The sequence below is a fragment of the Portunus trituberculatus genome, chromosome 38 (genome assembly GCF_017591435.1).
Source record: "Portunus trituberculatus isolate SZX2019 chromosome 38, ASM1759143v1, whole genome shotgun sequence".
NCBI lineage: Eukaryota > Metazoa > Arthropoda > Malacostraca > Decapoda > Portunidae > Portunus > Portunus trituberculatus.
In genome coordinates, this window is record NC_059292.1 from 22,402,655 (window position 1) to 22,417,485 (window position 14,831).

The 14,831-nt window shown below is 38.0% G+C and overlaps 2 long non-coding RNA genes across 2 annotated transcripts; one reads left to right on the forward strand and one right to left on the reverse strand.

Moving 5' to 3' along the window:
- Positions 1-324: 324 nt before the first annotated feature.
- Positions 325-2,306, forward strand: LOC123515084. Its single transcript, XR_006677769.1, has 2 exons — positions 325-564; positions 1,845-2,306. It is a non-coding gene; the product is annotated as an uncharacterized LOC123515084 (long non-coding RNA).
- Positions 1,389-5,221, reverse strand: LOC123514789. Its single transcript, XR_006677703.1, has 4 exons — positions 5,207-5,221; positions 3,066-3,244; positions 2,494-2,638; positions 1,389-1,977 (listed from the first exon to the last, which is right to left on the reverse strand). It is a non-coding gene; the product is annotated as an uncharacterized LOC123514789 (long non-coding RNA).
- Between the last annotated feature and the right edge of the window lie 9,610 nt (positions 5,222-14,831).

Genomic DNA, 14,831 nt, shown 5'->3' on the forward strand with positions numbered 1-14,831 from the left:
AGAGAGTAAGAGTTCTGAACACATAGTACAGTGGTGGCAGCAACTCGTACACAAGTAGTGACACAGGCAAAATCAAACCCTATTCATGAACAAATGTATACAAGTTGATTTTTCGTGAATTGGCCTTGAGGCTCATTTGGTCATCTCCATATTTCCAAAAGAATACATTCTTGATTGGAAGTGAATTAATCCAGTCGAGAGTAACAAGAAGATAACGGGCCGTTCTTATAAAAGGTGCCTAGGACGAAAACTTTGCCTAAGACGCATATTTTGTCTAGGAAACGTTAGGATCTACTTAGAAAAGATTTTGCGTCCTAGGAATTTGCCTAACTCGAGAAATTCCTAAGTCAAGTACGGAGGTGGCCTAGCGGTGTCAGGTAGCGCCTAGGACAGAAAAACATGGCGCCGTAGAAGACCGCAGACGTCACCGGAAGATTTTTCGTCCTCGGAAAGACGTGCTGTGTGATTATAACGACGAAAAACTCGTTAAGATGAATTGCTTGGATCGCCCTTCAAAGTCCGACACAGAGGAACACCTGAGATGAAGGTGGTGATTTTACTAAGGTGAGTAACAATTATGCTGTATCAGTGTATTGTGGAGCTGTAAAGCATGAATATTAAATGAACACTCACCATGTTTTTTTTTTTTTTAAATGGGTGAAAGGAATTGGTAAAAGAAACCAATCAGGTTTTATAAATAAGTAAACAGGATAGGAGACATGACAGTGGATGTAGCAAGGAAAAACTATGATATGCATAACATGTAGGTAGATATTCATTCTCTAACATAGTTGTGAATGGGCTGAGTAATTGCTGAGATGAGTGGCTTTAAAAGACTGTTGGATGAAAGTATGGAGAAGAATTATACGTGGGATGGATAAAATTAATATTGGATTATTTCAAGGGTGGTGAAAAAGAACTGCATTGTGTACACCATATGGCTGAATGTAAGAAGTGTACTGAAGCAAATAATCTATTATCATGTTATTATTTGTGAAGCAAATAATATAATCTGATCCAACCTAACTGTTTAACCTAAACAAAGTTAACCTAACCCAATGTAACTTAACTAATCTTAACAAGTTTAACCTAACCAAAGTTAATGTAGTGAAACTTAACTCAATTTAACTTAACCAAAGATAATCTAACTCAGTTTAACACACTAAACTTAACCCAATTTAACCTTACTAAACTTAACCTAACCAAGTTTAACCTAGCTAAAAACTTAACCTAACCAAGATATTTCTTCTAATATAACCACTGAATTTTGCTTTGTGACCAATTCAGAACCACTTTACATAAACTGCTTCAGTTGGAATTAGGTTTACATATATTACTGGAAGTTTTTTTTTTTTTTCTTAAGATAGGTAGTGAATAATACTAAGGTGACACATCACAATATTTTATACTCTGTTAAATACCACAGCCCTTTCATACAGCGGCATAGTGAGAGATAGATTTACATGGGGGCGAAACCTGGAAATGCTGCACCCAAAAATAATTAAAATGTAAAATTAAGCATTTGTGTATTATGTATACATATTATATTATACATCCATCAACTTTAAATCATTATTTTGCATACCTTCAATGTTGCAAATTCTAAAACAATAGTCTGAACACCAATACTCTCAGTAGCCTCGCTTGTGCTGCCCACTAAGAAATGTGCTGCCCAGGGCATTTGCCCGGCTTGCCCCTTATTACTATGCCATGGTTATCATACAAAATGAAAATAAAATAGTATAATATTACTGAAAGAGGAGATGGGAAAGAATTACTTTTTTTTGAGCTAGTTTGTATTGCATATCAACTTATTGAACCCTATCTATTTTTCTCTTTCTCAGACAGGTGATGGAACTCCTCAAATGTCATCTTGGCAAGATCCTGCAATGATGCAGAGGATGGGTGCACTGGAAGTTATTGTCCCTCTGCAGCAGTTCGATATTCTGGCTTTCCTGCCATAGCTTGCTGTACCAACTGTGGGAGAGAGGAGCATACTGATTTTTTTTTTTTTTTTTTTTATACTTAGGAGAGCATATTTTTGTTATAATATGCAGGTTTGTGTTATTTGAACCCTACACTTATTAATGATTGACTGTAATATAACCATACAAGGACTAAATTAACCAAAACACAGGAACTAGGTGTATGTCCCTAGTAAAACTTGGTATCACGTTTACAAATCTGCACTTCCAAGACTAGTCTGTTACTGCATGTGTATACAATTATTTTATATATCTAATTTGTATTTAAGTGAAATCATTTGGTCCAATATGAAAATAAAATCTGTAAAGAAATAAACAAGATATGTAAATTTCTACCTCCATGATCTTCAATATACTGCAAATTCTGAGAACCATCAATATGTTACTTAGCAGTTGGTAGAAAAAAAAAAAACTTGTTTACATATGAATAATGAAAGGTATAATGAATCTCAAATACCAATGTATAGTAGCAAACTTATATCCTTAGGGAAAAAAAAAAAAGACGTACCCTACAGGAACACTGATAACAGCTGTTGGTTGTTCTCAGTCACAGGCATTCTCAACACCTGAAATTGAGGTGTTGTTATCCCCAATCACGACCAGAAGTTTGTCTTGAACTGGGATATAGACAGGAACGGTTGGTTTCCTGCCTCCTGGAAAAAGTACATAATTTTACTAATCTGATATATATGTCATATATATATATATATATATATATATATATATATATATATATATATATATATATATATATATATATATATGTAATGATAAAATGTTGAATGCCATAAAGAGTGTTTACATGAGCAAAAAAGAAGATTAAGTTAAGTTGTGCAAGCTTAGGTTAGTAATTAATACATTATAGGGAATTCGTAAAGTTACATTAAATTCCATTGGTTGGGTAGAACTAGAGAGAAAAAAAAAAGCTTATTCTTAAACAACTTTAATTATAATAGGCTCTGGCTTACTGCTGAACCAAATAATGCATGATTGCCTATCTTTGCTAAATTTCAGGCCGTAGATAATAAGATTGCTTCTCTCACTATTACAAACAATATAAATGCCTCAAAATTATCTTACCTGGTGCAGCGTTATCCCTTCTCTGAACGCTGATTTACTCATTGGTGACTGGCAGTGCCTGCTGGCCTGCCTGGTTTGCTGACACCGCTTCCTCATTCAAACTGATCCAAGTGTGTGTGTAATTCACTGTTTGATCTGCTGCAGTCTCTGACGAGACAGCCAGACGTTACCCTACGGAACTTTACCAGACGTTACCCTACGGTTTGTTTACATTCCATTTTGTTGACATCAGCACATCCATTAAATATGTATTCATTGCTTTTAAAAGATAAAACAAACAATGAAAAAAAAAATTAAAACATAGTATTTAACAACAAAAGATATATATTATTCCTTTATTTCAAGCAATTTATGCATTTTTTTCTGTCGTGACTACGCTAAGTATAGCATCTTTTTCCAAAGTAGCAACGATCTTCACCTATGCGAAAATCTTACCTAGGACCGACTAGGATTGTCCTGGGTCACTTTTATAAGTCGTGCCTAGGAATTTTTCCTAGCTGAGCACAATTTTGCGTCGTTCCTAGGAACGTTTTAAAAGTACGGGCCAACATGTGTGTGTCACTTAAAAGTCCAAATCACACAGATCAACTTACTATTACACGGAAACAACAATTTTAATTAAGAATAGGCAACTCGAGTATCCTGGCGAGGGTGTTGCTGTCTAACACAACCTGGGCTGGCCACCTGTTTAACTTAACAAACTCATTGTTGGACAAATAGTTAATTCCTGCTGTAATGTCCATGCCACTACGCCATGAGGAGGAAGGAAGCTTCACATATTTCCCTCTCCTCACTCTACAGTAGTCCTGTGATATGCTTATCTTGTGCTCGACTGTTTTGCCGCGTCTTGATCTTGATCTTAACGTGAAAGCGATGTTAAAATCCCCTTGAAAATCATTATATCCCTGTACACGGGTCCTCATGAATCATGTAAACTGTGAGGTACCTTAATTGAAGAGGCTACTGCACCCTCCCTCTTCCTCTAGTGCCTGTCTCCTCTCTCCCTCTCTCCCCAGACCTTCCTTCCTCCTGCACGATCACCGCCACCGGCACCACCACCACCACCGGGATAACTACCAGTAACAAGCTAACATAGCTATAGTCGTTCAGTTACTATTACGAGTTTCGTTCTTTCACACACACACACACACACACACACACACACACACACACACAACTTAATACAAAATATACAATTCATATTACGCAATCAACAAAAGAAAAGAAAAAAAACATTGAAATAATATGTAAAAAAATTATTCTAACCTAACTAGCTGTAAATATTTAGGTGAACAACACACAACACACACACACACACACACACACCTAATGAATTGCCGCCCTGCTGAGTGAGATCTGCTACTGCTTGCTTTAAGAGAAATAAGTGGAAACAAGTGGAGAAAGCGTCGTGTCTAGAAAACTAGCCTCTTATACCCAAACTCTTCACGTATACTCTTGATCACCTGCTCCATATCCACCCACACACAGTTCGCTGACAATAAAGCACGAATATCTCGTCAAAATAAGGCTATACACTTAGCCTACTCCAGCCTGACCTGACGTGACCTGACCCAAAACTTCATGATGATCCATATTCCATTTCTTCACATATACACGTGTTTCCTAGACATTAAAACGGCAGTTACCTAGAATATACTTTTTTTCGGATCTTATGACTGTTCAATACTCTTCCTTTATTTCGCTTATACCTTACAATACACCTAACACGTAAATAATTATAAAGTGAAGAAGCCTCGTTCTAAAGGATACTAAAATAACGAAGCATGACCTACCAAACCTAACGTAATCTAACGTTAACTAACTTAACCTAACCTCAACTAACGTAACCTAACCTAATCTAACATTATCTAACCTAACCTAACCTTACCTAACCTAAGCTAACATTATCTAACCTAAACTAATATTACCAAACTATGCCTAACATTATCTAACCTAACCTAACCTAAGCTAACACTATCTAACCTAAACTAACATTACCAAACCAAACTTAACATTATTCAACCTTTCCTAAACTAACCTAACCGGGTGGGGGGAGCGAACACTACCTAGACCCCGGTTTATTGACTACGGCACTTCATTCCCGCCTTACATTTACATACATTTTTTACAAAGCTACTTACCCAGTCACCACCTCTGTATTGGGCTCTTCCTCCTCCTTCACGATCTCTGCATCTCATTTCTTGCTGTTCTGTAACCGCCTTTCCACAAAAAGTCACCACAGTTCTTGTTAGGCGTCACTCCCTAGGGTAAGTAAAGCGACGCCGTCTCAAAAGTGATCACACTACACTCAATAAGTATCTCGTGTGTACGCCATATCACCAGCACTGCAGGGGTACTAACCTCTCCGACTTGTAAAAGGACTCGTTCATATGAATCTGTAATTTCATCGTGATTTTCCACTTTATCAGATACTTTTTGTTATTACGATTGTTAGCTATATGTTCAAAATAGATTAAAGCTGGTTAAATGTACTGCAGGAATCTTAATAATCGTGTGTTTTATTTACTGATTTATTTACGCAGTGCATTTTCCGAGATGGTTCCCTGCTTCGTTCCGTCCTCTGAGTGACAAAACTTATGATGACAAGATATAATCATTCGCGAACACATTACCTTTCATCACAAAAATAACGGGACTTGGACGAGCCAAGCAGAGAACGAACCTGAAAGAAGGAAGATTCGAGAGGATGACAATTCGAATGGAGAAGGAACCGAGCCCAGGACGATCCGAGCAGAGGACGATTCGAGGAGTATCATTCAAGGGAAAAAAAAAAAATGAGCATTGAAATTATTTTTATTTCATCCAACCGTTTAGCGTATACACATACAAATTTTCGTTTATACAATAAGACATTTTTAACCCCTTCTCTTTTTCAATACAAAGCACTAAAGAGCCGTCCCAGAGTCAAGACAGTATAGCGGGCAGCGGCGCGGAGTTGGTTGTTTTGGTGCCGTGACGCAGTATTCCAAACCGACATTTTACCTGATTACTGGTTGCGACGGTGGATTTCTAATCTGTACATTGTTTCAGTAGAGTGTTGCGTTTCTTTTCTTGCGCCTTGAGTGTTGTTGAGCTGCGCGGTGGCGGCAGGAATGAGAAAGAAGCAATGGGAGATGATGTGTGGCTGGCAGGTTGACATGCCGGGAGACGCAAGTAAGGTAATGTTTCGTTACCCTGTTTATGTACTGTATAGAATTATGTGATGTATTAATTATTCTCCGTTTTCTGTTCTTTGACTCGTGGGCAGTCCAGCAGCGGCATTGCCAAGGAGTATAGGATGCCATTATTGTTGTTTGATGGAAGTGGTTGTGACGATAGTGGTTGCCAAATATTACTCTTTCACTTTATCATTCAGTTTAGTTCAAGTTTCAATTCATCTACAAATAAGTGAGACCATAACTTTTTTTTTTTTTTTTTTTTTTGTAAGGGTGGGGTTGGAGAAGGAAGGACAAAAAATGAGTAAACAGGGAAGGAATATAAAAAGAAAGTCTGAATGTAGTACTAAGTAATCAATTCCCACCAGTTTCTCGTTGAATTTTATTAACCAGCAAAGCGGCGAGACAGCGACAGGAAAGAGTTTATTGGAAAGGAGGAAGAGATGAGGAACAGACAGGATATAATTTCAATTACACGCAAAAAGAAAAAAAAAATCATCTGAGTAATAAATTCGTTTTGAATTTCAGTTTTAGCTTCAGTGGACAGCAAGCGGCGAGACACTCAGGAAAAAAGAAACAGGTTTTTTTTGAGAGGAAGAAGGGATCAGAGACAGGCAGACAAGGAAGACGGATATAATCTTAATTGAACTCAGGAATAATTTTTGTTGACAGCAAGGTGGAGAGAGGATTCACGCTACCACACACACCTTTCTAAACGCTCTGAGACGGAACCAATCATGCCCTATTTTTACCCTGTCCATGTCCCAGAGTGTGGGCTGCCCGGCGGTCACATGAGACACCGCCCTGCTCCGTCACACCCCGCACCGTGAGACAAAGGGCTTCGGGACGGGTACAAGGGCTCAGCGGGGTGTAAGTCCTGTCAGTAAGTGTATAAGGAGTATTAGAAGCGGTATTAGCAGGAGTATTAGACCAGTATTATCCCTCGTGTGGCCCTCGCTATTCACTGTACCTGTCCCTCTCAGCTCAGGTAGACGCCAACGCAAGCTCGCTAATTAAACGCTTCCTGACGGAGGGATCGAACCCATTGGTGGGCGGCGGGACGCGGGATTAGGCTTCGCTATGAGTGACCACCCCTGTATCCCTCTCCCCCCTCTTAATCCTCCCTGGCAGGCCGGACGTGTGTATGATTAATTAATCCGTGTTCGTGTATTACGTTGTGTTATTCATTTGTTCGCCTTTGTTATTATTATTATTATTATTATTATTATTATTATTATTATTATTATTATTATTGCTATTATTGTGATTTCATTTATTCATTTTGTTTGTGTATCTTTTCACTCGTATTTTCATTTGTTTCATTCTTTCTTTTGTGGATTTATTCGCTCTTTTATTATTATCATTGCTATTACTGTAATTTTATTTATATTTTTGTTTATCTATGTATCTATTCATTCATGTTTTAAATTCTTGCTTTCTTTCCTTCCTTCCTTCCTTCCTTCCTTCCTTCCTTCCTTCCTTCCTTCCTTCTTCCTTCCTTCTTTCTTTCTTTTATGAACGTTCAAATGTATCTAAGTCCGTTGCCAGGTTGATGAAAGAGTGAGTGAGTGTGTGAGTGGATAGATGGATAGATGGGTGGATGTATGGATTAGTTCTGAGCAGCTGTGGGGATAGATGGGTAGGTGGGTGGATAGGCAGATCAACGAGTGAAGAAAATGAGAGGATAAATAGTTGTAGGGATAGGTGGGCGTGTGTGTGGATTGGTGGTATGAGTGGATGTGTTGGGTGAGTGGACGGAGTGGATGAATGGATGTATGGATGGGACTCAGTGGTTGGCTGGGTGGATAAGTGGATTGGATCTTGTTTGTTTGGTTGAGAGAGAGAGAGAGAGAGAGAGAGAGAGAGAGAGTGTGTGTGTGTGTGTGTGTGTGTGTGTGTGTGTGTGTGTGTGTGTGTGTGTGTATCTCTTCCGTCTGTTCCCGTCATTCTCTGGCTTCCGGTCGTGTAGGAGAAGAAATATTACTGTTGTGTTTGTTGCTTGACCGTCAGAATGAGTGTAGGGTGAGGCAGGGGTGAGACAGCAGCGGTAACAGGGTGAGGGAAGGGGTGATGACAAGTGAGTGTGTTTAAATCCCATCAAGACGAAAGTGACAAAAAGTAACAGACAAAACAGGAAAGAGAGAGAGAGAGAGAGAGAGAGAGAGAGAGAGAGAGAGAGAGAGAGAGAGAGAGAGTTAAAACCTAGGTATAAGTAGCAGTTTATATATATTCCTTATATTTATCTATTTACCTATTCATTTATTTATTTTCGCGCCACGAGGAGACAGTAAATGGCTGTGGGGCAAGATGAAGATGAAGAAGAGAAGAGGCGAAGGATGAAGATGAGAAGGAAGAATACAAAGGAATACAAAAGAGGAGGGAAGGAGGAAAAGGAGGAGGAGGAAGAAGAAGATGAAAGCAACACAGTATTGTCTTTATTTTTTACATTAGCAAAGATTTTTTGTATCTTTGAGTTGTGTTTCCTCCTCCTCCTCCTCCTCCTCCTCCTCCTCCTCCTCCTCCTCCTCCTCTATAAATCTTTTTCTTCTTCTTTTCTTCTTCTTCTTCTTCTTCTTCTTCTTCTTCTTCTTCTTCTTCTTCTTCTTCTTCTTCTTCCACTTTTCCCGTTATTCTGAAGAAGAGGGGAAGCGGATATGAGAGAGAGAGAGAGAGAGAGAGAGAGAGAGAGAGAGAGAGAACAAAGAGATCTTGGTAGCGATAAGACTTGTGACGTCACGAGACATCATTGAGGAGAGAAGTCAAGAGTTAACAGTCTCTCTCTCTCTCTCTCTCTCTCTCTCTCTCTCTCTCTCTCTCTCTGACGTCAACTCTCGATCCTTGAAATTCTGTGTCCTGTTAAGTAAGTGTGTGTGTGTGTGTGTGTGTGTGTGTGTGTGTGTGTGTGTGTGTGTGTGTGTGTGTGTGTGTGTGTGTGAACTTTTATATATGAGAATTACCGCTTTTATTGGTCTTGTCTCTGGATATCACTGCTGGGACTCCTAACTTGGCGTGACAGTCGCTATTATTATCGTGTGTCGCGAAATTTAGCTCAATGTACGGTTTCTTGAGATGGCCGTGTCTCTCTCTCTCTCTCTCTCTCTCTCTCTCTCTCTCTCTCTCTCTCTCTCTCTCTCTCTCTCTCTCTCTCTCTCTCTCTCTCTCTCTCTCTCATTTAAATCTGTGAAATATTAGTTTTTTTTTTTTTGCTTCCATTTCATTATATAAATTTGTGTCTATTTATTTCTTTTCTTTATTTTGTCTCATCTTTTCTACTGGTGAAATATCATCTTTTTTCTTCTTCTTTCTTTCCTCTCTCGTAGTTTTATTTCATTATGTATGTTTCATTTTTTTTTCTATCTATCTTATAAAATTCCCTTTGTCAGTGGAAAAATGATGAAATAAGAACACGTTACAATTATAATTCATATACTGGTTTTTATTGAGCGTTTTCTTTTCTATTCTTTTATCATTCTACTCCTCCTTCCCTTTGTTATTTAATATATACACGATTTTTTTCCATGTTCTTTATTCCTTAACCCCTTCAGTACTGAGACGTACTTTTACCACGAGTTTTGCGTTTGATTAGCCAATTTTATTTACATTAGGAAAGGTCTATGGAGGTCAGACAGAAGATTAATGGCCATACTCTTCACGATTTAAATCCCACGTAAGTTTCTGAAGCTGTATAGAATCACCAAATAGTAAGCAGAATAGATATTAAAACGTGTCGTGGTACAGAAGAGGTTAACTAAACTCCTTGGTACAGTGGAACCATGCGTGCTTTGGGGTCCTAGAGGTCTCCAAGCGCACGGGTTCGAATCCTGTCCACGGTCTGAGTGTAGGTTGGGCTTCCTCACTCGGGGCAACGGTTTCCTAGCGGGTGGGCTTTAAGATAGGAGGTACCCTAAAAAGTATCCCCTTTAGCCCAGAAATTCCCGTGAAAAGCCCACATGGTATAAAAAAAAAAATCAAGTGTACCGTTAATTTCATGACTCGGTATAAATTTCCTAGTTTCTGTTATTCCTTCGCCAATCTCTCTCTCTCTCTCTCTCTCTCTCTCTCTCTCTTGTCTTGTTTACGGAAGAAATAGAAACGTGTATTCATTACGTCACCCCCTCACCCCATCCTTATCTCCACGTCCGATCCTTGCTTACAGTTACGTTATACGGGATGAGCCGAACTTAATCTGCATCTCAATCTTTCTCTCTGTCTTTCCTTCTTTGACTCATCTCTTTTTTCTTTTCTGAGTCACTGCAGTCTGTGTTATGTTATGTTGTGTTATGTTTGCCTATCTCAATCTTTCTATCTCTATTGCAATCTATCTCTTTTTCTTTTCTGATTCACTGCAGCCCATGTAATATTTAATTATTTCAATCATTCAGTCTCCTTTTATGACTCACTGAAATCTATCTCTCTTTTTCCTTTCCTGCGTCATTGTCAATCTACGTAATATTCATCTACCTCAATCTATCCTTCTATTTCTCCTTCTGTGACTCATTCCAATCTCTCTTTTTTTCCTTTTTTCTGCTTCAGTGCATTCTATGTTATTTTTTTTACTTATATTTCTCCTTTTCTTTGTTGCTCTTCAAACGTAGCTATTGAAACCATTACCACTAGAGTATTTACTAATCCATTTCTTTCAAAACTCACTTTGTTATTTTCCTTTGATTTATATTTATTACTCTTTTCATTCATAATCTAGTAAGTCTGTTCTTATTTTTTTTTCCATAGTGTCACTCATGTTATTGTCCAACGAGAGACGAGGAGAAGGAACAGCAGGGTGAAGAAGGGACGGGGTGGGAAGGGGGCGGCAGGGGTATTAGCAGGGTAAGTCGGGGCATGGGTGTGGGTATAGTAAGGATAAGGGTAGACAGACTGGGCAGGACAGTGTGGATAGAGGAAGGGCAAAGCAGTGGTGAGAGAAGAGGTAGGGAAGAGGAGGAAAGAGCAGATGATGATGATGATTGTGTCTATGTGTGTGATGATGGTAAATATAAGGGTGGTGATTGTAGTGGTGGTGGTGGTGGTGGTGGTGGTGGTGGAAGAGGAAGGAAGAAGGGATTAAAAGTAAGAAGGAAGGAAAAAGGAGGTTAATGATAGGCGGATGCGCAACACTTGTATCCTCTCTCTCTCTCTCTCTCTCTCTCTCTCTCTCTCTCTCTCTCTCTCTCTAATACTGATTTACTCATCTTTTTCCGCCTTTTTTTCTCTCTCTCCCTTCTTCCTTCCTTCCTCCTTCCCTCTCTCCCTCCCTTCCTCCTTCTCTTCCTCCCTCCCTCCTTTCCTTTTTTTTTCCTTCTTTCTTTCTTTTCTTCCTCCTTTCCTTCCTTTTTGGCACCACTTCTACACACACACACACACACACACACACACACACACACACACACACACACACACACACACACACACACACACACACACACACACACAAACACGAAAGCGAGACAATGAAGGAGGAAATTACTGACAAAGACTCATTTTCCTCCCTTTTTCCCTCCTCTCTCCCTCCTTTCCCTCCCTCTTTTCCTCCCCCCTCTCTCCTTCTCTCCCATCCTCCCTCCCTCCACATTGTCACACAAGCAAATCACACTCAAATCACCGCTAAATGTTTCCTTCCTCCCTTTCTTCCTCCATTCCTTCCTCCCTTTCTCCCTTCTTTCCTTCCTCCTCTTTGTAAGTTTTCTTTCCTGTTTCCTTGTTTCCTTGTTTTCTCTTTAATGTTCATCCTTTCGTTATTTTTTATTCTTTTGTTATTCTTTGTTTATTTACTTCCTTTATCCTCTTATTCTTGTTTTTTTTCTTGATTTTTTGTATTTTCCTCTTGTTTTCTTTCTTTTCTTCCTTACTTTTATTTTCTGTCTTGTTTTTTTTTCATATTCTTATTTTCATCAATTCTTCTTCCAGTTTTGATTTTTTTTTTTTTTTTTTTTTTTTTTTTGGTCTTTACATTTTCTTTTTTGCTTTTTTGCTTTGCTCACTTTTTATCATTCTTTCTTTCCTTGATTTTTTTTTCTTAATATGCTTAAAAACGGTTTTTTCTTCTTCTTCTTCTTCTTCTTCTTCTTCTTCTTCTTCTTCTTCTTCTTCTTCTTCTTCTTCTTCTTCTTCTTCTTCTTCTTCTTCTTCTTCTTCTTCTTCTTCTTCTTCTTCTCCTCCTCCTCCTCCTCCTCCTCCTCCTCCTCCTCCTCCTCCTCCTCCTCCTCCTCCTCCTCCTCCTCCTCCTCCTCCTTTTCTTCTTCTTCTTTCTTTTCTTTTTTTCTTGTTCATCTTCTTCTTGTTCTTGTTCTTGTTCTTCTTGTTCTTCTTCTTCTTCTTCTTCTTCTTCTTCTTCTTCTTCTTCATCTTCTTCTTATATTTTCTTGATTTCTTACATTCAAACACTTTTTTTTCCCACACTCTCCATATTACTCTATATATTTTTTAACTGCATTCAGCATCTTTTCATGGTGTTTTCATAATAATAACTCAATATTTATAGTTTGTTTCATCGTTTTCCCTCATTTTCCATCTGGACGCAAGATTGTTATTCTGTCGTGCTTCTTACAGTCACATTTCATCATAATCAAACACTCACTCTTTGAAATCCAACTCTCTCACATCCTTCTCTTCAGCTTGTGTCTTGTCCTACTACACACACACGAGGAGGGCTCTGACATACATATATACCTCCTCTATCACTGCCAATGCATAAAGAACTGAATGCATGAGTTACTGGACGCTTGAAAATTGGTGTGTTCTAAGAATGCTAATTTATGAAACTGAGAAGGAAATATAGAAGTAGTAATACATTTTGTAGTAGTAGTAGTAGTTGTTGTTGTTGTTGTTGTTGTAGTTGTTGTTGTTGTTGTTGTTGTAGTAGTAGTAGTAGTAGTAGTAGTAGTAGTAGTAGTAGTAGTAGTATAGTAACAGTAATAGTAGTAATAGTATCTAGTAGTAGTAGTAGTAGTAGTAGTAGTAGTAGTAGTAGTAGTAGTAGTAGTAGTAGTAGTAGTAGTAGTAGTAGTAGTAGTAGTAGAGAGAGAGAGAGAGAGAGAGAGAGAGAGAGAGAGAGAGAGAGAGAGAGAGAGAGAGAGCCTTCGTTGCTGAAATTTGTTAACCAGTAATTGATGTTATTTATTTATTCATTCACATTTCTTATCGAGGGAGGAAGAGAAAGACGTAACATTAACAATTTACAAACACTTCTTGGCATAGCAGATCCTTCCCTTCCTATTCGCCCTGTGCTGCTTGTTATAATCGATTCGGTAATGTGTTATGTATTGCTGGTAAGAGGAAGGAAGAGAGGGGAAAATCGACAAGGGCATGATAAATAGATTGATAGAAAAATAAGGAAATAGACTTTATATTATTATCTTGTAAAAAAAATAAATAAATAAAAGATAAGTTGTACAATTCAAATAATTTCATGAAACTTTTAAATCTGCAACCCATTTTACTCGTTTAACCCTTTCAGTACATAGTTTCTTATTTGTTATGTATTATTAGTTATGGACGATTCGTAATGTTTGAAAGGAGAAGGAGGAAGGAAGAAAGGATGAAAAGAGGAATAAATAAAGGAAAAGGACTTAACATTGTGGTTTTATAAGAGTTGTTACAAATTCTCTTTCTTTTCTCGCTTTACGTTGTTTATTGTAATCGATTTATAATGTTTTACGTAAGAATAATGGAGGTAGAGGTAGAGGTAGAGAGAGAGAGAGAGAGAGAGAGAGAGAGAGAGAGAGAGAGAGAGAGAGAGAGCGAAAAATATAACATTATGATTCTGTTAAGTGATTACAAATTTACAAATATTTTTCTTCCTCTCGTTTTCTCCCTTTCCTTTCCTCTTTCTTTCCTTCCTTCCTTCCTTCCTTTTTTTTTGCCTTACCTTTGTTTAGTTTTCTTCCCTTGTTTCCGTTTCTGTCTTCCTTTTTTTTCATCCTTCCTTCGTGTGATCCATAATCCCTCTCAGGTAAGATTGTGTTTCTGTTCAATTATTACAAATTTATACACATTTCTTTCAATCTCTTCCTTCATTTCATCCTCCCTTTCTCGTCCTACTTCCTCCTTTTACTTCCTTATTTCTTTTTGTGTCCTTCATTTTTCATCCTTTCTTCGTGTGGTTTATTATCCTTCTCTTTCTCTGCGCCTTTGTTGCAATCGACCAAAAGTGTTGCGTGGAAGAGTCAGTGAAAAAAAGGATAAGAAAGTTTATAGTTTGTAATGTTTGTGTGTCTGTTCTATTTTTCATTCATATTTATTGAGTTTATTATTCATGGGTGCTCTGAAGTTTGCTTATTGCAGTATTGAGTCGGAGAGAGAGAGAGAGAGAGAGAGAGAGAGAGAGAGAGAGAGAGAGAGGGTTTTCATTTTTTTCTCATTTTTTTCTATTTCGTGTGACTTGTGATATGTTTTCTTTTCTTTTTCTCATTTTTTTTTTCTACATTGTTCTCTAGTGTTGTTGTTGTTGTTGTTGTTGTTGTTGTTCTTCTTCTTCTTTTGTTGTCATTTTTCTTTTCTCCCTATCCTTTCACACTATTTCTCACAAGGTTATCTTCCCTCCATTATTATTTAACTTGTGTATTCTTCCATTACTTATACGAGTGACCACTTC